Source organism: Mustela nivalis (genome assembly GCF_964662115.1).
Source record: "Mustela nivalis genome assembly, chromosome: 2".
NCBI lineage: Eukaryota > Metazoa > Chordata > Mammalia > Carnivora > Mustelidae > Mustela > Mustela nivalis.
Window position 1 is genome coordinate 95,589,035 of NC_139021.1, and position 21,732 is coordinate 95,610,766.

Below are 21,732 nucleotides of genomic sequence, written 5' to 3' on the forward strand. Positions count from 1 at the left end.
CGACGGCTGGCGGGGGGACGGGGGGGCTGGGGACAAAGGCTCCCGCTCCAGGCGGGCGGGACGTCGGAGAGGAGGTCAGGCAGTGCTGGCGATCCCGCCCGCGGTCTCCGTCCCCAGAAACGGCCCCGCCGGCCGAGGTGGGGGAGGCCGGGCTCTGGCCACAGGATCCCCGCCTCTCCCGGAGGACTGAGACAAAAGGAGAGAAAACTTAAGTCTCGGGACACTATCCATCAGCTCTGAGGGACATAAACACTGAAGGCTCACACCTCAGGGAGAGAGAAACCGACTGGACACCTTTTAGGAAGAATAAAAATGACAGTTATAACTGAATTAGAGGAAGAGAAGTGAGGGATGAAGGACGGATTGGCAGACAACAGCCCCACCGCATATGAAAAACCAATGTGGAGGGACACCTGGGTGGCTCAGTAGGTTAAGCTGCTGCCTTTAGCTCAGGTCAGGATCCCAGGGTCCTGGGATCGAGTCTTGCAGTGGGCTCCTTGCTTGGCAGGGACCCTGCCACTAAGTCTGCTTGTGTGCTCTCTCTCTATGACAAATAAATAAATAAATATTTTAAAAATAACCCAATGCGGTATGCATAGAGTGGATAACTTGAATGCCCACTGATTACTGACTTCAATTTTCGAGGGGATTAAATTGTTCTAAATACCCAATAAGATCATAATTATAAAGTGTTCTTTTTTTTTAATATTTCTTTTTTTTTAAGATTTTATTTATTTATTTGACAGAGAGAGACACAGTGAGAAAGAGAACACAGGCAGGGGGGTGGGAGAGGGAGAAGTAGGCTTCCTGCCAAGCAAGGAGCCTGATGTGGGGCTTGATCCCAGGACCCCAGGATCATGACCTGAGCTGAAGGCAGACACTTAATGACTGAGCCACCCAGGCACTCCTAATATTTCTTTTTTATTTATTTGACAGAGAGAGAGAGAGCACAAGAGCAGGAACACAAGCAGGGGGAGTGGGAGAGAAGCAGGCTCCCCCCTGAGCAGGGAGCCCTATGTGGGGCTCCATCCCAGGACCCTGGGATCATGACCTGAGCCAAAGGCAGACATTTAAGGACTGAGCCACCCAGGCGCCCCTATAATAATTATAACGTGTTCTGAGCGCTTCAGACACCCAAAATAAAAGAGGCCTGCATTTGGGGAGGGGTCTTTCCCCCCCTTTAATCCACCCCCTTCCCCTGCGCCCACCCCATGCATAATCAGCTGTGTTTCACATTAACAAATGTTCTCTGCTGGACCCTGGCCACTGCATGAGATTGACATGAAGAAGCCCCAAGGCAGGCGTGTGATTTGAGGGCATCAGAAAGCCTTCCCACCCCACCCACCGCCCAGAATTTTCTACCTCATTAGGGTGCCTCGCCTTGCACTAATTACCTAGTCACATTTCCGGATTTCAGGTATTCATTCATTAGCCTCTTTAAACAGTGGGTGTCTTTGGGAGAGTTACAAATTGCTGTGTGGGGATGGGAAATACGTTGATCTTTTGCTCACACCCTGGCATGAATGCTTTTCATTCCGTGTGTCACATTGCTGTCTCTCCTGCCGTGCCTGGCAGAAATCACTGAGGTTAGCTGATAGGGGACCCATACGCAGCGGTACAGTGAAAAAAGAAATCATTTCAAAGCTTCAGGGCTCCAAATGCATTTTAACGCACGTACTCGAGGGGATTATGAATGGTAAGGAAAGAAGGTTAAGACTCGCTAAGATAGTAGGTCCCTGGTGCCAGGACATGAGGAATAGTTCCAGTGATGCCAACCCAGTTTTGTTTTGTTTTGTTTTAAGATTTTATTTATTTATTTGACAGACAGAGATCACAAGTAGGCAGAGAGGCAGGCAGAGAGGGGAATTTATACAGAAACTCATCAGAAGAACTGCAAACTTTTTGAACTTTCAAGCCAAGCAGGCTCCCGGCTGAGCAGAGCGCCTGATTCGGGGCTCGATCCCAGGACCCTGGGATCATGACCTGAGCCGAAGGCAGAGGCTTAACCCACTGAGCCACCCAGGCGCCCCCCCAACCTGGTTTTAAAGGCAGGCTCTGCGTTCTGGCACATACTAGAAGAGGTAAGCATATGGAACTAGTCCCCCTTACATCAACACGGGTGTGACTAGAAATCACCACAGAATGTCTATGGCGCTAAGACTTTATTTGTATAAACCCAAAAGGCAATTGAGCAAGAGCTCCCCAAATAGTTTAACAAATAGTTTAACGTCAGTCAGTGTCGGCTTATTCAAAGGCCAATACAAGGTGCCATTTAAGGCCTTTGCTTGTAAGAGGAATGAAGTAATAAATAACTTCCGAACATACAGTTAACCTTTGAACAACATAGCGGTCAGGGGTGCCCACCACAGTTAAAAATCCATGTAAAACTTTTGACTCCTCCAAAACTTAACTACTACTAGCCTACTGTTGACCAGAGGCCTTACGGATCACATAAACTGTGGATTAATTTGTTTGTACGTTTATGTGTTCTATAGTATATTCTTATAATAAAGCTAGAGGCAAAAAAATGTTATGAAGAAAATGAGGGTCACCTGGGTGGCTCAGTGGGTTAAAAGCCTCAGGTCATGATCCCAGAGTCCTGGGATTGATCCCCACATTGGGCTCTGCTCGGCAAGAAACCTGCTTCCTCCTCTTTCTCTGCCTGCCTCTGTCTACTTATGATTTCTGCCAAATAAGTAAATAAAAATCTTAAAAAAAAAAAAGAAAATGAGAGAAAGAGAAAATGAGGAAGAGAAAGTACCTTTACTGTACTGTACTTATTGTGGGGAAAAGTCTGCACAAAATGGACCTGTGCAGTTTAAACCTCTGTAGTTCAAGGGTGACTGTATGTGCTTTTTGCTTTCATTCAGTTCTGAAAACACCAGTATTCTGACCTTGAACCAGAGGGAGATGTACCCATCTCATCTACAACTATCAACCTTTTTTTTCCCTATCTTTTTGTTTTGTTTTGTTGTTCACAAATTCTTAGAGGTGGGGAAAGGCAGAATTTGTTGTTGTTGTTGTTAAGATTTTATTTCTACAACAGGGAGAGAGCATAAGCAGGGGGAGCTGCAGGCAGAGGGAGAGGGAGAAGCAAGCTGCCTGCTCAGCTGGGACCCCGATGTGGGGCTCTATCCCACGACCCTGGGATCATGACCTGAGTCGAAGGCAGACATTTAACAGGCTGAAACACTCAGGAGGAGTGTTTCCATTAAACTGTAGACTCTTTTATATAGTTGTTTAAGTTGCTGCTTTATCCTCTCAACAGTATGTCGACTAAGAAAGAATTCACTGAAAATTCAAGCAAACAGATATTTGTGGGAGCCATGAGAATTGCAATTTGGTAGACACAGTTTCAGGTCGAAACCTGACTTGTGCTCCCAGGAAGACAAAGAGGGAGGTGAGCGTTATAAAGGGGAAAGTTTACACGTGTAGTTTTCATCTAGGTCCTCTGTGTAAGGGAGGGATTAAACCAAGGTTAACTGGGGTTGGTTGGGTCAATATCCAAATGAGGGACAGAAGCTTGTTAAACTGAATCTGCTCCTTTCCAAGGGAAGGGAGCAGAGGATCTGGTTGCCCTGCATTGTGTCCAGGCTGAGGACTTGACACTGGCTTGAAAATTCAAAAAGTTTGCAGTTCCTCAAAAAGTTTGAGGTTCTGTATAAATTCCTCCTCCCTTGTGGCCTCCCTGTCCTAACATCATAGAGACTCTCTTAGCTAGGCTTGCTTGCCCCATTACATGATCTCCTTTTCCAAATATTTAAATTTACATAGTTAGGAAAAAGGGCACAACTTTTTTTTTTTTTAAGGAAGTTTATTGAGGAGAGGATATTTGGGTTATTTTTGGTGAAGTTTTTATTTAAATTCCACTTAGTTAATGTACAGTATAACATTAGACTTGGGCGTACAGTCTAGTGGTTCAGCACTAACAAATATTACCTGGGGCTCATCACAAGTGCACCCCTTAATCCCCATCACCTTAATGCCTACCACCTATTCCCACATCCTCCCCCACCGCACCTCCCAGGGACCATCAGTCTCTTCTCTATAATTAAGAGTCTATTTCTTGGTTTGCCTCACTCTCTTTTTTCTTTTTCTTTTTTTTAAGATTTATTTATTTATCTATTTATTTATTTATTTGACAGATGGAGATCACAAGTAGGCAGAGAGGCAGGCAGAGAAGAAGAAGCTGGCTCTCTGCTGAGCAGAGCCGGATGAGGGACTTGATCCCAGGACTCTGAGATCATGATCTGAGCTGAAGGCAGAGGCTTTAACCCACTGAGCCACCCAGGTGCCCCCCTCTCTTTTTTTCTATGATCATTTGTTTTGTTTCTTAAATTTCACGTAGAAGAGGAATGATAGGGTATTTGTCTTTCTCTGACTTATTTCACTTAGCATAATATTATCTAGCTCCATCCACACCGTTGTAAATGGGAAGATTTCATTCTTCTTATGGCTGAGTAACATTCCATTACACACACACACACACACACACACACACACACACCACATCTTCTTTATCCATTCATTAGCTGATGGACACTTGGGCTGTTCCCGGATCTTGACTGTTGTAGATAATGCTGTTGTAAACAGGAGTACATGTATCCTTTGAATTTAGCATTTTTGGGTAACTACCTAGTAGTGTAATTGTTGGATCATATTTTTAAGGGTATTTGGGTTTTGGTTTGGTTTCGTTTTTTTAAGCAAACTCTATGTGCAATGTGTGGCTTGAACTCACAACCCCAAGATCAAGAATCACAACTCTCCCAACTGAGCCAGCCAGGAGACTCGCAAGGCTTTTCTGTAGCTGCTGTAGCAACCAGCCCACTGCTAGGCGCCTAGTCATATAAATTTTTTTTTTAATTTATCATTAACTTGTTGAGTACCTACTGTGCACAAACCACAGCATTAATTTCTAGGATGAACATAAAGACAGATGTGGTTCACTCCATGAGTCTGAATCATTTACCGTCCATCAGGAGGAATTACATTGTAACAGTTGCAGAAATCAAATACTGTGGCAGTCCCAGCAGAGAAAGAGTCCTTGTGGGGTTCAGAAAAGATGCGACAGAAACATGTTTCCTCAAATAGGTTTTGACTTGAAGTAAGTGAAGCCAGACCAGGGATGGGTAGGGAGAGTCCTAGTTAGCTGGAAGGTGGGTTGCTTTTGGGAGAAAAGGGGCAGAAGGGCTGAACCATGGCTTGGGTATCAGCCTGGGGAGGGTTTCAAATTGCAAGCCGTGACATTTGGACTCTGTGTCTTAGGCAATGGAAAGATATCGAGCCCTTTTTTTTCTTTTTGATTTTAAGTTTTAATTTTAATTCTATTGAGCATTTTCGACCAACACAATCTGAGCTTTAGAAAGATCTTTCAGGCACCTGCAGATCCTATAGGTGGGAGGTAGAAGCAGAACTTAAAGGCAGGGAGAGTAGTTGAGAGGCTCATGAATCTTTGAGTTGGAAGGACAAGAAGGCTTGAATCAGGTGGCAGGAAGCAGAGAATTGGAAACAGACATACCCAGCACCTGGTACATCGTAAAGCACTTTCTCGTCAATTTTTCTTATTTGACCTGCACAACCTCTGGGAGGTACTGCCTTGTCTGAGGAATAAGGAGCTAGGGATTCATGGAAGGTATTTGACTTGCCCATTTGCTAAGCTAAGAAGCAGCCGGGGACCTTCCTGAGGCTTCTTACCGGGGAGATGTCTGAGGCAGAATCCACGAAACTATTCGGTTGTGGAAAGAGTCTGCCCTTATGGGTGAGAGCAGTGGGTGTGATCCCAGAGAGAGCACCCCCTAGCCGGGATTTAGAAACACTTGTGCTCACTAGTCCTTTGAAGTTAAAGAGAAAGACAAAAGAGAGTGCTCAAGCCCAGAAATGCAGCAAATGAATTATAGCATTTGGGAAGAATTCGCTCCAAGCTCCAGTTTCTAGAAGGAAGATGAAGCACCGCGCCAGGGAGGTTTAACCAGGCAATAAAACACCCCTTGGGAGAGGATAAGAAGGATCCTAAGTTCTCAGCAGTAAATGAATCCAGTGGAAGCAGGAGACGGACAAGGAGGGTAGAACACTGGAGTCACAAATGGGAAAAATCAAGGCAGAAGGATACAATGAAATTAGATGCGCAAGCTGGTTGGGATGCTGGGGTTGGTACTACTCATTTGTTTCTCTTTCCTTCCTCCCCTCCTTCCTCCCTTCCCCGTTCCTCACTGCCTCCCTCCCTCCCTCCCTTCCTTCCTTCTACTTGAATCTAGTTTGTGCCAGGCAATGAACCAGACTCAAAGATACAAGTAAGTTACTCTGAGATACTGAATGAAATGCTTTGAAGAACACGGCAGTTATGTTCCTTAATGGACTACCTAGATTCTTCTTAAAATGACCAGGGTGGTCACACTTGGTTACACATTCGAACTTCAGACCTTTCTAATTACTAGAAATAATATTCCTTCCTGGTGGTATCTAATTTAAAAAGCTCCTTTCCTGGGCGCCTGGGTGGCTCAGTGGGTTAAGCCTCCGCCTTCGGCTCAGGTCATGATCTCAGGGTCCTGGGATCAAGGCTCGCTTCGGGCTCTCTGCTCGGCAGGGAGCCTGCTTCCCTCTCTCTCTCTCTGCCTGCCTCTCCATCTACTTGTGATTTCTCTCTGTCAAATAAATAAATAAAATCTTTAAAAAAAAAAAAGCGCTCCTTTCCCGCATTATTTCACTTCCTTCCACCAAAGTTCTTACTGAGTCAAAACATGCCTTCCAACTGTTAGAACCCCAGTGACGCCCACTCCCTGAGTCCTAGGAACAGCTCTTTTCTCTCCCCTTAAACCCCTAGCACATTCCTCTGAGATAGTCCTTCTTGGTGGATAACATTCTTAGGTCCTACAGCTGGGCCTCTGTGAAGATAATAGTTTTGAACTGCTTTGCCCCCTTAATCACTCTCTGTCAGACACGTAACAGTTTGTCTGTGTTTTTCTTAAAAGGTAGTGTCCATATGTGAGTGAAAAATTCCAGATGTGTTGGACAAGCTCTAAATAGCTCTGGAGTGTTTCCTTCATTTTACTGTTAGCCTACTTCTCCTGAAGCTTAAAATCAAAGTTGGAGTTGACACGACCCATTTCTGAAAAATTGCAACGTTCAACTCAACTTAAAATTTTAACTCCTTTTCAAATAACTTGCAAAGAGAGTAACAACATATCCCCATAAGTGTTTGCATTTTATTTATTTTTTTTAAGATTTTATTTATTTCACAGAGAGAAATTACAAGTACACTGAGAGGCAGGCAGAGAGAGAGAGAGAGAGAGAAGGAAGCAGGCTCCCTGCTGAGCAGAGAGCCCGATGTGGGACTCGATCCCAGGACCCTGAGATCATGACCTGAGCCAAAGGCAGTGGCTTAACCCACTGAGCCACCCAGGCGCCCAGTGTTTGCATTTTAAAAAGATAAATAAATATGTTTATTTTAGGGGTAGGATATTTCTGGAAGGACATGTACCAGAGCAAGAGTGGGAAAAAGAGATTCTAAGAGGGAGATTTTTAACCTTTTACTTTATACCTTTTGGTATTGTTTGTATTCTAGATGAAATATTTAATAAAATAAAAAGTACAGTTATAATTTTATGCTTGGGGCACTGAGGTGGCTCAGTCAGTTAAGTGTCTAATTCTTGGTTTCAGCTCAGGTCATGATCTCAGAGTCATGAGATCGAGCCCTGCATCAGGCTCCATGCGGGGTGTGGAGTCTGCTTGAGATTTTTTTTCCCCCTTCTTCCTGTGCTGCTTCCCCTGCTTGTGCTCTCTTGCTCTCTCTCTCTCAAATAAATAAAATCTTTTAAAAACCCATAATTTTATTCTTAGCTGTACTTAGTCAGTGAATGATCACATGACTCTTTTTGTACGAGCTACAGTTAATCTGAAAGCTTATTTTTCTGTAGCTGGGTTTTTTAACGTAAATGCAATATTTCAATTTATTTATATTAGGGTTCATCCTGTTTTATTAAACCTATTGAATCTGGGAAAAGCCTTTTGAATCTTGATTTTTAAATCCAACTCAAAGACCCAATGTTCCCAGAATTATCTCATCTGCCAAATTAATAAATATGCCATTTATGGTAATAATAATGGTGGGCAAACCCAATTTTTTAAGGGCTTAATGTGTTCTGTGCACTGGGGTAAACATTTTACAGCAGTATCTAATTTACTCTTCAGAACAGTCCTTTGAGGTTGGTGCAATTATCCCCATTTATGGATGATGAAACCAAAGAGAAGAAAATTAACTTGCTCCCATTCACACATGTATTTAGTGGTAGAGCCAAGATTTGAAACTAAACTCTCTCTGACTCAGAACAAGTGTTCTTTTTTTTTTTTTTAAGTTGTGATTAAAAAAAACCACATAACATGAAATTCACCCTCTTTTTTTTTTTAACACAGTGTTATATTAGTTTCATGTGTACAATATAATGATTCCACAGTTCTGTACATTACTCAGTGCTCATCTGGAATGTTTAAGGATACAGTACAGTATTGCTAACTATGTGTACACAGCATAGAGGCTGCTCTTTTTTTTTTTTTTTTTTTTAGAGAGGAAGAGAGAGACAGGGGCAGAGGGGAGGGGTAGAAGGAGTGGGGGAGAGAGAGAATCGCAAGCAGGCTTCACCCCCAGCGTGGAGCCTGGTATGGGGCTCCATCTCACGACCCTGAGATGAGGACCTGAGTGGAAATGGAGAGTTGGGCGCTTAACTGAGCTATCCAGGCCCCCGGCAGAGTGGCTGTTCTGAACCAGTGCGGTATCCATGCCATCAGTGAAAGACAAACAGAACAGGGTCAAGGACAGAGACTTGTGCCAGACTTCCTCCTCCAGTGAGAGAGCAATCTGTGAACTCACATTCTTTGTATACATTTTATTGTCACTCAGCTGTGTGAGATATCAAGGACTAATCAATGCTTAAAACCGAGCTGTCTGATATGAGAGCTCTTGGCCCCAAAGGGCTACTGATAACTTGAAATGTGTCTAGTCCAAGTTGAGATGTGCTGGAGGTATAAAGTACACACTGGGATTCCAAAGACGGTATGAGATAAAGAATTTAAGGTACCTCCTTAACAATTGTTCATGTCAATTGCATGTTTTAAAAAATAATATTTTGTATATATTTGGTTAAATAAAGTATTTCACTAAAATTAATTTCACTTGTTTATTCTATTATGTGGCTACTAGAAAATTTCTAATTACATATGAGGCTTGCATTCATGGCTCACATTATATTTCTTTTCTTTTCTTTTAGAGAGAGAGAATGGAGTAGGGAGGGGCAGAGGGAAAAGGAGAGAGAATCATAAGCAAACCCCACACCTACTGCGGAGCCTGATGTGGGGCTCGAACTCACAAGCCTGAGATCACGACCTGAACTGAAATCAAGAGTCAGATGCTTAACCAACTGATCCACTCAGGTGCTCCTCTCATTCTGTTTCTATTGGACAGCACTGGCCTAAACCAATCCTGGACTTCTAAGGGCCCACAATTCAGATATACATATATAACTTTTCATATATTATTATATAATAATATGTATTATTGATTAGTATAAATATCAATCCAGAGTGCTACAGACTCCAGGAGTTCACAAGTGGGGACCGTCCCTAAAGAAGGACCGAGGAGAGGGAGTTGAAATTCTCTGGGCCTTTATGGAGATAAAGAAAAAGGCTTTCTAGGACAGGGGTCATCATGAAGGGCGCTGTGAGACAAGCCTTGATTCTCAGAGCAAGAGTGAGGATGATGACCTGAACAGAGGTCGTAACGGAGCGGAGGACCCTGCAGAGACCAGGTGGGCTCATTCGCCGCGAAGCCCGCGATGGTGCTCGTGGACTTGGTTTTCAGCAGAGAGGAAGCATAGACATGGCTAGTGCAGGAATGAGGAAATCTGCAGGCTGTTTATCCACCAAAAGTCCTCCCATATTTATTAGTGAACCAAACTACTAGTGCAGAAGCATAGAAACAAAGAGAAAAATCATTTTCTTAAGAAAACATGGCCAGCTGTCCAGAGACCGTGATGTTCTCAGTCGGACATGGTAAGACGCTAGTGGTAAGTGCATCTCATGTGGGATTCCTTACAGACCCAGCGTGGCTCTTCTCCACAGTCCCTTCTCGGAATTGGACCTGATTCTGTCTTCCTTTGGACCCGTGGGAGAGTGGGGTAATCCTGCTTTGGTTTCTGGGCCATAAATCTCGTGATCCGGGGAGTCTTGTGAGCAGCCCAGGCAACAGTCAACCACACACACCAGGACGGTGGGGAAAGGGAGAGAGCGGCGTCCGGTTTTGAGTTCTGACAAAGCAGAGGTACAGAACGGACGGGCAGGGGCAGGGGGTGGGGCTGACACACTAAAACAAGGAGAGAACAATGAAGTAGCTAATTTTGGGGTCTGGGCAGGAGTTAAGCTGGTCCTAGCCCAAGGGTCGGGCTGTGCGGATAGAGAGGAGACGAGGTATAAGAGATGTGATTTAAAAAGTAGTAATAACCCCCAAAAAAGCCCCCCAAACCCATAGGATTTGATGAGTGGCTGTGTATAGTTGGGAATTACCCTCAGAGGCTGTGTGTGCAGGCTTTTTTTTTATCCGGACTAAATGAGAGTTGAGAGGGTGACTGTCGTGGTCACTGGGACGATCACACACAATGAGCCCGTTCAGCGGACAAGATTCAACTTGAAACAAGCTGTTCAGAAGCTCCCTTAATAACCGCCAGCGTTTCCAAGAACCCTCTGCTTGGAACACTTCTTTGCAGATCACAGCTTAACCCAAACCCCAAACCATGGAGTTTCCCCACTTGGCACTCCTCGGTATTTAAATGAATATCCAATAATGGGGTTAAAGTTCCCTGGACCGAGGGGCTGGGCTGGGCTGGGCGAGGACTGAAAGCTCTCGCACACACTGGCGGGAATCCACACAAAGAACAAAGGGGATGTGGCATGTAAATAGAATCGGAGCATCAGACAGAGCTTAGGCAAAGTCACCAGTGTCCCACACAGCCCAGTGAAAGTGAACAGGGCTTATTCAACTCTGCAAGTTAACCAAACTGAACGGCCAAGGGCGGTGAGGTCCTTTTCTTGTCCTTCTGCTGGGACGTTTAGTACCAGAGTTCGTTCGATTAACCGGCAAAATTGATTGATGTGCGCTCACTGCAGGCAAATTTATTAAGAGGAAATTGACAATAACTTTTGGAACAATGGCTCATCCATCATCTCTCCTAGGTATCAATACCCACCAGGCGCCAGCCACGGTGGTAGGTGATAAGAATATAAGCCAGTACATGGTTTCTCCCCTCAAAAAACATGGGAGACCAGCCCATAAGCTCGGAGGTGAAACAGAAATGCTTGGTCCTCTGGTTGGGTGGGAGTAAGTGATGCAGAGTTCGCTGGGGACGTTGGTGAGTCACTGAAGGCTCGGCCCGGGGGCGGGGGGGAGGGGGGACACCATTCAGTGTGAGGGTCCCTCCTCATTACTAACGGGTTGTGTATTTGTGGATTCTGGATTTGTGTGTTGGCCTACTGTTTAAATTTACTTGTGACCTCAAAATCCATGTTTGCGGCACGTCCATGGTCATTGGTGGATATGGACAAAGACAGTTTTGAGTCTCCCCCTGCACACGTCCTTAGCGGCGGTCGAACAAGGCGTCGCTCGGTCTTCTTGTTTCCGCTCACACTGTAAACAAGTGTCCTTTCTGTGGGTTATTTCGTGTCACTTTTTTTTTTTTTTTGCTTTTTGCTTTTCTTTTGCTTTCTCTTTCTGATTTCATTGTTTAAATTGGTCCCCAAGGGACATCTGGGTGGCTCAGTTGGTTAAGGGTCAGCCTTTGGCTCAGGTCATGATCCCAGGGTCCTGGGATCCAGTCCAGCATCCGGCTCTTTGCTCAGCAGGGAGCCTGCTTCTCCCTCTGCCTGCTGTTCTCCCTGCTTGTGCTCACTCACTCTCTCTCTCTCTCTCTGATAAATAAATTAATTAATTAAATCTTTAAATAAATAAAATAAATAAAATAAAATGGTCTGCAAGGTTAGTGCTGAAGTGCCGGCTTGTGCCAAGTGCAGGAAAGCTGTGATGTGCTGTAGGGAAAACACACCTGTGTTAGATAAGCTCGGATCAGGCAGGGATCACAATGCTGGTGGCTGAGTTCACTGTCAATGAATCAGCAATACATAAGGCATCTTTAAACTGAAACACCCACAAATCCAGGATATGCGTTCATGGGTTGACGAAAATGTGACCAGAGGCTCTCAGGAACTTCATTCTGTGTCTCCCCTCAGAAGTAATGATTCTGCATCCACTAATTCTGTGTCTCTGGCAAGTTTGTAGAACATAATGAATAACAAAAATTAAGCATACTTTAGGACGCCTGGGTGGCTCAGTTGGTTAAGCGACTGCCTTCAGCTCAGCCCATGATCCTGGAGTCGCAGGATTGAGTCCCGCGTGGGGCTCCCTGCTCAGTAGCGAATCAGCTTCTCCCTTTGACTTCTCCTCTGTCATGCACTCTCTCTCTCATTCTCTCTCAAATAAATAAATAAATAAAATATTTTTTTAAAAAATCAAATGTCTTTTTTTTTAAAAAAAGATTTTATTTATTTATTTGACAGAAAGAGAGATCACAAGTAGGCAGAGAGGCAGGCAGAGAGAGAGGGGGAAGCAGGCTCCCCGCCAAGCAGAGAGCCCAATGTGGGGTTCAATCCCGGACCCTGAGATCACGACCTGAGTCAAAGGCAGAGGCTTAACCCACTGAGCCACCCAGGTGCGCCATTAAAAAATCAAGTGTATTTTAGAAAGATCCTTTGGGCAAAGTTGTAGTCAATGGATTCAAGTGTTTTTTATTCGCCATCCTTGAACCTAGTTATGGTAACCTAGCACATCATCTGAAAACGTAAGGGCCTAGACCAAAACAGTAGCACAGAGGATCTATTCATTTATTCATTCATTCGGGAACTGGGTCACTATCTCGTGAGCACCTATTTTGGGGGGGATATTGCCAAGCACAAGGCAGGCGAGACTACTTAATCAAGAAGCTTACTCGGGATGGTGGGGAAGAGGGTCCGACTGACAGATACCAATGATTAGGTCTGAGAGCAGAGAGAGAAGAGGTCAAGGGTGAGCCCGGAGTTCCGTTTCCGGCAGCAGGGTGAATGGTGCTGCTTCTTTCCGAGAGAAGAAACCTTAAGGACACAATGAAGAAGTCAGTTGGGTACGTACTGAGTTTTGTGGTAATGGAGGAACTTCCAATCAGAAGTCCAGTGGCAGGTAAATATATGGCCCTGGAGGTCCCTCCTTCTGCTCCTCCCAAGACAGACTCCAGCAAATCTGTGAGGTAGAAGACCTCTTATTGCTTCCCTTACCTTTGGAAACTGCTGGCGGGCATTATAGAGATGCAGTACCTCTAGGTGGCCCTTTCTCTTGTAAATGAATGTTCCTGGGAAAACAAGTGACCCTGGGGGGTTGAGTTTATTAATTGCTTATGTACAAGCCTCATCTCCACTACTAGTTTCAAGCTCTTTGGTGGTAGAAGTTGGGCTTTGCTCCACTTATTTGGATCATCCCCAGCATCTAGCAAAGTGCAAAGTGCAAAGCACTCAAGATATGTAGAACCAGGGGCACCCGGGGGGCTCAGTCAGTTAAGCATCTGTCTTTGTCTCCAGTCACAATCCCAGGGTCCTGGGATTGAGCCCGCATTGGGCTCCCTGCCCAGAGGAACCTGCTTCTTCCTCTCCCTCTGCCACTCCCCCTGCTTGTGCACGCTCTCTCTCTGTGTCAAATAAATAAATAGAATCTTTAAAAAAATTTTTAAAAAGATTTGTAGAATCAATCCTAAAAGTGGAAAGTTCAAAGCGGATAAGAAGGAAAGGGGATGTCAGGGCACGTGCAATGGAAAGAGATGCTTTAGTGACTAGTGGGACTTTTCTTTATCCCTTACATTGTACGCTCTGGACCACTACTGATTTTTATCAGGAAGCAAGGACTTTGATATCTTCTCTAACCTATCCCCAGGACTGAATGAAAACCTGGCATATAGTGGACATTTGATAATTCTTTGTTGAAGGAATTATCCCTCGATTTTGCTTATGTACAAGCCTCATCTTGAACTGCCAAGGGCGGTGAGGTCCTTTTCTTGTCATTTTGCTGGGATGTTTAGTATGAGGTTTTATAAGAGATACAAAGAGTCTTAGTTGTCAGTTCTGCACTCGCTGAACTTCTAATCTAGAACAGGAACAATCTCTTTTAGGATATGAAGGCTGTAACTTCAAAAATTTGTTTGAAGACTTCTGACCACAACGTTTGGGGGTGGGGTGCTGGTTACTGTACCAGAGTTGCTCTCCAGCCCTAAGTAGCTAGGAACCTGAAGGAACCCTAGGAACTGATGTTTCCAGATCTGAGACAACAGGCAACAAGTGACTGGTCCCCGAGAGAGCATTCCCAAATAGTGATGGTTCTATAGGGCTTTTTGTCTGGAGGCACTTTCCAGAACCAGGCAGGATGGGAGGTGGAGTTGCTGGAGAGTCTGGGATGGACATTTGGAGAGGCAGAGACAGCTGGAGCGCGCATCACAGTGGAGAGGAGAGGGCCAGGCCGAGTGGTCCCGAAATCTACATGGGGCTGCTCTGAAGTTGGCTAAACACCTAGCTGGTCATGCATGGGGTGTGACAGCAAGGACACTACCAGGGAGCTATTGGTGAACAATTGTCAGAGCTGCCGCAGGGCCAGAGACACTGAGTTCCCACCAGCCTGATGGGAGAGGCCGCGTGAACACTACACAGCGGGTGCAGAAACCGGAGGCTCCCTTCTTTGTTGTAGGACTCTACTAGCTCTGGGTAAAGCCATTTGTCTTATTTAAATCAACCAAATTTCCAAAAATTGGCTTTCTTCTCTTAGGACCATGAAAATTCCTATTTTTCTTTCTTCTTCTTTTTCTTTTTTCTTCATTTAAAAAAATTTTTTTAAGGAAACCCTAGGCCAATGTGGGGCTGGAACTTACAACCCCGAGATCAAGAGGGGCACATTCCACCAAGTCAGCCCGCCAGGCGCCCCCGTTTCTATTTTTCTTGATGGTTAAATACACAGCTTAACTATTTTGTACATGCTCAGATTCCCCGGAGACACCCTGACCCCATCGGTTTGAAACCTAATGAGCAATTTATGCATTTTATTAGGAAAACATATAAAATTAGAGCAACATCAAAAGAAGGTTGATTTTAATTTCTATTTGTGCAGCACAGCATCCTTTCTTTTTAAAATTGATAATGTTTAATACAAGTTAAACAGAATTAAGTGTTATTTTTAAAGTATAAATGATATACCGTGTAGAAGAAAACCCATAGAAGAAGAGAAAGTTGCCCTATAATCCCACCACTCATGGGTAACTACTCTTTGTACTTTTGAAGGAACACTTTCTCAGACATTATCTCGTTTGGTCATCACAACAGCCGATTAAGCTGTCAAAGTGCCTATTATCCACATTTTATGGATGAAATTAAGTGGCTTGCCTGAGGGCATGGCTTAATGGCCAGGAAGCCAGATCTGGGCTCAGATATTCTGACTGTAGATGCTTTTAGGCTCCGGAAGCTACCCTTCCCAAGCAACTGCTCCCTAGTCTTCACTTAGCTTTTCCAACAAAGTAGAAAACGGGCTATGAAAACAGTTAAACTGTAACTAGCAAAGAAACTTCTTAAGGCTTAAATAGTTAAGAGAAACCCTTTGGGAAAACAAAGAGAAATGCATTCAGAAGTCATCTTTCCTTGAGTCAGAGGAAGAGGCTGGGTTTAATTTCACTCTCTGGTGGTGGATTTTAAGAGGAAGAGGAGGACCTTCTAATTTACATGCCACCTGCCCACCAAGTAGATTTTTAGTGGATGAGGGAGCAAGGTGACCCAGATCAAGAATTACACTGGGATCATTTCAAGATGCACTTTAGGAAAACGGGGGAGGGGGACACCTGAAATTTACATTGTCATTTTGGGGGACGCCTGGGTGTCTCCATCAGTTAAATGTCTGCCTTTGGCTCAGGTTATGATTCCAGCGGTCCCAGGATCGAGACCCATGTCGAGGCCCCTGTTCAGTGGGGAACCTGCTTCTCCCTCTGCCTGCCACCCTCCCTGCCCCGCCATGTGCTTTCTCTTGCTGTGTCTCTCAAATAAATAAAATATTTTAAAAATAAATAAATAAATCATCATTTTGTAGATCTTAGAATAAGGAATTCTCCTATTTCTCAAAACTGCTGGGTTTCTTTAAACTTGATTCCTCAGTGAGTCTACCCTTCTTTTTTTATTTTAATTTTTTATTTAAGTTCAGTTCGCACCTCATCCAGGTTTCTGTTGAAGGTAAGATGACTCTGTTCCCAAGGCATTCTAAAATTATGGACTACCCAAAATGCATATTTACTCTCCGTGTGTATATTAATCCTCTTATCTTGAGCTACCTGGAGAAAGCTCCGGTGAGCACAGGGAATTCTACCATCTGGGCAGATTTTGCCACTGCTGAAAGACCATGGCCCAGAGGGAAAATGAGTTCATTTTTTCCTGCTTCAGGCCGAAGATATGGTTCATCAACCAATAAGATTAAGTCTACATTTTTAAAAAGATTTTATTTATTTATTTATTTATTTATTTATTTATTTATTTGACAGAGAGAGAGAGAGAATGAGAGCATGAGCAGGGGGAGCAACAGTCAGAGGGAGAGGGGGAAGCAGGCTTCCTGCTGAGCAGGGAGCCCGATGTGAGGCTCGATCCAGGACCATGGGACCATGACCTGAGCCAAAGGCAGATGCTTAACTGACTGAGCCACCCAGGCGCCCCGAGTCTGCATTTTTCTAGTTTCTGATGAATCTGTTCACTCATGAACAGAGGTTAGATAGTTAGGAATTTCCCCTTCTTCAGAAATAGAAGAAGAGCATCCGGGTCCTAGGTATTACGATGATGAATAGGAATATGTAAGGGGGGAAGTAATGGGACTTCATAGGAGAAATGTTGTGTATTTTCAATGAGTAACAGAGATCGTCCATCCAGGAGGGGAAACCATCAAATTTAAAGGAGACCCTCAAACCAGATTGGCAGAACAAACTTGGAGACATGCTTCCCAATTGTAAAAATCTACCACAACGTTCCATTAAACGCTGCGGAACTGGCATCAAGCCAGACACAGAGATCCATGAAACTCAGAATGGAGAACACAGAAATAAACCATCACGTTCACGGTCAACTGAATTTTCCACAAGGGTGCCAAGACCGTTCAGTGAAGAAAGAACAGTCTCCTCGGCGAACGAGGCTGGGAAAACGGGGCGTCCTTCTGCAACTTCCATGTGTGCTCCCTGGACCATACATGAAGATTAGCTCACAGAGGGTCAAAGACAGCAGGAAATGCATCAGAGACTCTGAAGACCTTGAATTTGGCAGTGTGTTCTGAAGTATGATACCAAAAGCACAGGAAACAGAAGAAAAAAATAAACTGGACCTCATGAAACCTCAAAACTTTTTTGATTCAAAGGATACCATCAAGAGAGTTAACCTGGTTGGCTCAGTGGGTTAAAGCCTCTGCCTTTGGCACAAGTCATGATCCCAGGGTCCTGGGATCGAGCCCTGCCCTGGGGTGCCTGCTCAGTGGGGAGTCTGCTTCTCCCTCTCCTCCTGCCCCTCCTCCACTTGTGCTCTTTCTCTCTCTCAAATAAATAGTATCTTTTTAAAAAAGGAGTTAAAAATCAACCACAGAATGGGAGAAAATATTTGCAAATCATCCATCTGACGAGGTTTAGTATTCAGAATATATAAAGAACTCCTTCACTTCAACAACAAAAAGACAAACAAACCGATTTTTTCAAACAAACAAAGGGCTTGAGTAGACATTTCTGTGAAAAGATGCTGGACACCATTCGTCAGTAGGGAAATGCACATCAAAGCCACAGTGAGCTACTACCTCACACCTCCAAGAATGGCTGGAATTTCAAAAAGCAGACAATAGCAAGTGTTGGCAAAAATGTAGAGAAATTGTAGCCCTCAGACATGGCCGACAAGAATGTAAAATGGGTCTGTCACTGGATCAAGAGAGACTGTGGTAAGTTCTTGGTGTCTCATGATCCCCCAGGAAGCTGAATCTCGTTTCCAAATACATAGACAGGCTTATGACAATTAGGAAGACTGAGGTGGGGTTTTGTTGAAGGCTAATCTCAAGACCGAGGTGGGGGGTGTTGAAGGCTAATCTGAACTCAAGAGAGGCCCATCCATGTTTAGACTCCCAAGGAGAGGGTCTGTTATCTTGCTTTAGTCATTTAGGGGCATGGCAATTCCATGCCATTGTCTGTGGCAGCCAGTGAGATCCAGGAATCCCCTTAATCATCTCTTAGTTACTGGCCCGGGCAAGTTTTGAAGGTCCTGCAGTATGTCAGAAGTGAAGGGATTTGCCTCCTTAGGATAAAGCATGTCCTAGGAAACGAACCTGACCTTGACAAAATTGTAACTTCTCTTTGGAAACCTACGTCCTTTCTGAAGAGGGCGGACAGTGAGGTAGACGGAATCCGCCTTGGATCTCAGCCCAACCTTAGAACACAGCGAAAAGCTCATCGTCCGTTGGGTAAGCGTGGAATCCCAGGGAAGTGGAGGGTCCTTGGAGCCCCGGTTGGAGATGACTGAGAAGCAGGAGGAGTAAACTGTCCAGACACACTGCTAATTCCCCAGAGGCATGTAAATGGCTTTTGACTGCTTTGATCTAAAGGGACACTGAGGAAAGCAGAATGCCACTCTGCAACTGTAAATCGGTAGCCACAAGAGACACCAAAACGAAGTGCGATCTGGGTTTGGTACTACAGCGAGGCAAGAATGTCTATCCCATGGGCGGCCCTCAAGTCCTCAATGCACCTGTATCCTTGCCTGTTGGACTTTTCGGCAGGGAGGGTAGGAGCGACGTGAACTGATACAAGCCATGAATGACAAGTATTTTCCCCGTGAGGCCTTCAACAAGTGGGTTTAGTCCTTCTTTAGCTTCTGGTTTAACAGAATACTGCCAAGTTTGGATAGAGGTGGAGATAAATCACTTGCAACATCACTTGTTTTCGCTCCCAAATCCTGCCTGTATCAAAACATTTTTTGTATTTCCTTGACTCATTTGGATTTGATTCAGATACCAGAGTAATCATAAATCAACATGCAAATTAGCTGTGGTCTCACTGTGAATAAGGGCGTTTTCAGGGATTTCAAGGAAGAGACCTTCTGGAGAACAGTGAACCTGGTGTTTTAACTGGCTCAAAAACACCTCCGGGTCAAGTTAGCACTGCTGTGTCACGAGAAGGAAGGAATGCTCATGGTTAAAGGTCTGAGGGCCACTGTTACTGGCCTTGGGAGTGTCTCAGGATTATTCAGGGATACCCACCATCTGACTTTTGTAAATTCACGAATTTATTCTGAGCCTTACTGTTTCTTTCAAAGCGTTCAGCAAGGGGCGGGAGGTCTGGCAATGCAATTTTTCCCACTCCAGCTTTTGCTTGTATATTAAAATCCCTATTTTGGGATTAGGGCCATTGCCAAAAGTGAGGAGAGAGCTGCCTTCACATCTGTTGAAGGATCTACTTCCAACTGCTGTTTAACGGTGTGAAAGAGACTGTTGTTAAGTCGCCCAGGGGCTCATCCTCTCTTTGCCTAATGACTGACTCAGAGTCCCGTGTGTTTTCACAGCAAAGATCTGGGGATAGCTTCCAAAAGAGCTTGTCCAACATCTTCAACTTGTCTAAATGCCCCCGGTCTTCTCCACCCTCTTAAGCCACACAGGTCTTCTCATACTGGCCTTTGAAACCCAATAGTTTTTGCAGTGAAAGTTCTACTAACACATGAACAGACTGGGGTAGATCGGCGAGGCCTCGGTTTCATGGCTGGAGACTATTCTAAACTCCTCTGTAAATTTCCCTCCATCCTGTTTAACGTCTCCAAAGGCTTTGGCAAGACTTTCACAATGGCTCTCAGTTCAGACAAAGAATGGGGCTTAAAATCAAGTGTAAGGGATTTTCTCTACATCGAAGAGGATTTAATGTGAAAAAATAACTGAACTTGAAGGTTTCTGGTGGCTCAGGAGGGAAGCGGGCAGATCAAGGGAGAGGGTGGGGCAGAGGGAAACGGAGCACAGACGGAGAGAGGAATAGTAAGAAAAAAGGCTATTCCATTTGAGTTGTGATGAAGGGATTCAAAAGAGGGACATGGTTTTATGGTTTTCCCACTTTTCTTTGCTGTGGCTGAGGAATCTCTTTAAGGAAGCAGTTTTAAACCCAAATTTTGGGGTGCCTGGGTGAGTTCATGGTCTCAGGATCATGAGATCAAGCCCAAGTTGGGCTCCATGAGTGATGAGTATGGAACCTGCTTAAGATTCTCCCTCTCAGGGTGCCTGGATGGCTCAGTTGGTTAAGCATCTGCCTTTGGCTCAGGTCATAATCCCAGAGTCCCAGAATTGAGCCCCACATCAGCTCCCTGCTCAGCAGAGATCCTCCTTTTCTCTCTGCCTCTCACCCCACTTGTGCGCGCTCTCTCTCTCTCTCATAAATAAATACATAAAATCTTTAAAAAAAAAAAAAAAGATTCTCTCTCTCTCTCCCTCTGCCCCCCCCCCCCCGCTCACATGCACTCTCTCTCTCTCTCTCGATCTTTCTAAAAAACAAAAATTTCTTTCAGATGCTCTCTCACGCCAGTTTAAAAAAAAAAAAAAAAGGTAGAACACTGGATATTTGGAAATGTTTCTTTTTTGTTCCAAGGAAACTCTCAAATGATCCCGTGGCTATCAAAATTTCCTAAAGTGTCTACCATAATGTTAAATGATCTTTGGAGAAGCAATGCTGTTTAGAAAGCTAAGTACACAAACGTGGGTTACCGCATAAATACAACGTGGCCTAGGGGAGATGTGCACATAGATGGAGTCCGGTAGAGTCTTGGAACGGTTGGTCCAAAGGACCACTTATACGTCTGTGTCAGCTTCCCCATGTGACTGGCTGAGCTATAAAAGTGCAGACTCAACAGATTGGTAGTTTCCAGATGGTGATTTGGAGGGGAGATCTCTCCCAGAACCACATTGTCACAGAGAAAACAAGGTAAGACTGGGGTAAGTTCTCATAAGGATTTTTTTTAAAGAGTTTATTTATTTATTTATTTGAGAGAGAGCATGAGAGGGGAGAAGGTCAGAGGGAGAAGCAGACTCCCTGTGAAGCTGGGAGCCCCATGCGGGACCTGATCCCAGGACTCCAGGACCATGACCTGAGCTGACAGCAGTGGCTTAACTCACTGAGCCATCCAGGCAGCTCCTCATAAGGACTTTTTAAAACAGTATTATTGAGTTATAGATTACATGATATCAAATCTATCCCTCGTAAGTATATAATTTGATAGTTTTTAGTAAATTTTCAGAATTGTACAACCCTCTATGCTACCCAACTTTAGAACATTCCATCAGTCCAAAAAGTAACTTCTTGTCTATTTGTGGTCACTTCCTGTTCCCACTCCCAGCCCTAGGCAACCATTAATTTACCTTCTGTTTCTGTGTATGTGTCTATTCTGGACATTTCATCTAAATGGAATCATATAATATATATGATCCTTTGTGTCTGATGTCTTTCACTTTGCATGTTTTCGAGTTTCACTTCATAAGATTTTGATGAGTGACCAAGGACAGTTGATCCAAAGGAGGTTGACCCAAGATGAAAACCTCTGTGTTTCCCGGTCTCCAGGAATGACTTGAGAAACATATCCTCCCTTTGAGTTTTCTTCTTA

General features: G+C 44.4%; 1 protein-coding gene across 1 annotated transcript in view; it reads left to right on the top strand.

The window, feature by feature from the left end:
• Positions 1-21,732, top strand: part of TRIM67 (tripartite motif containing 67) — a 357,821-nt gene that overhangs the window by 210,251 nt on the left and 125,838 nt on the right. The gene's annotated exons all lie outside the window — the stretch shown is intronic.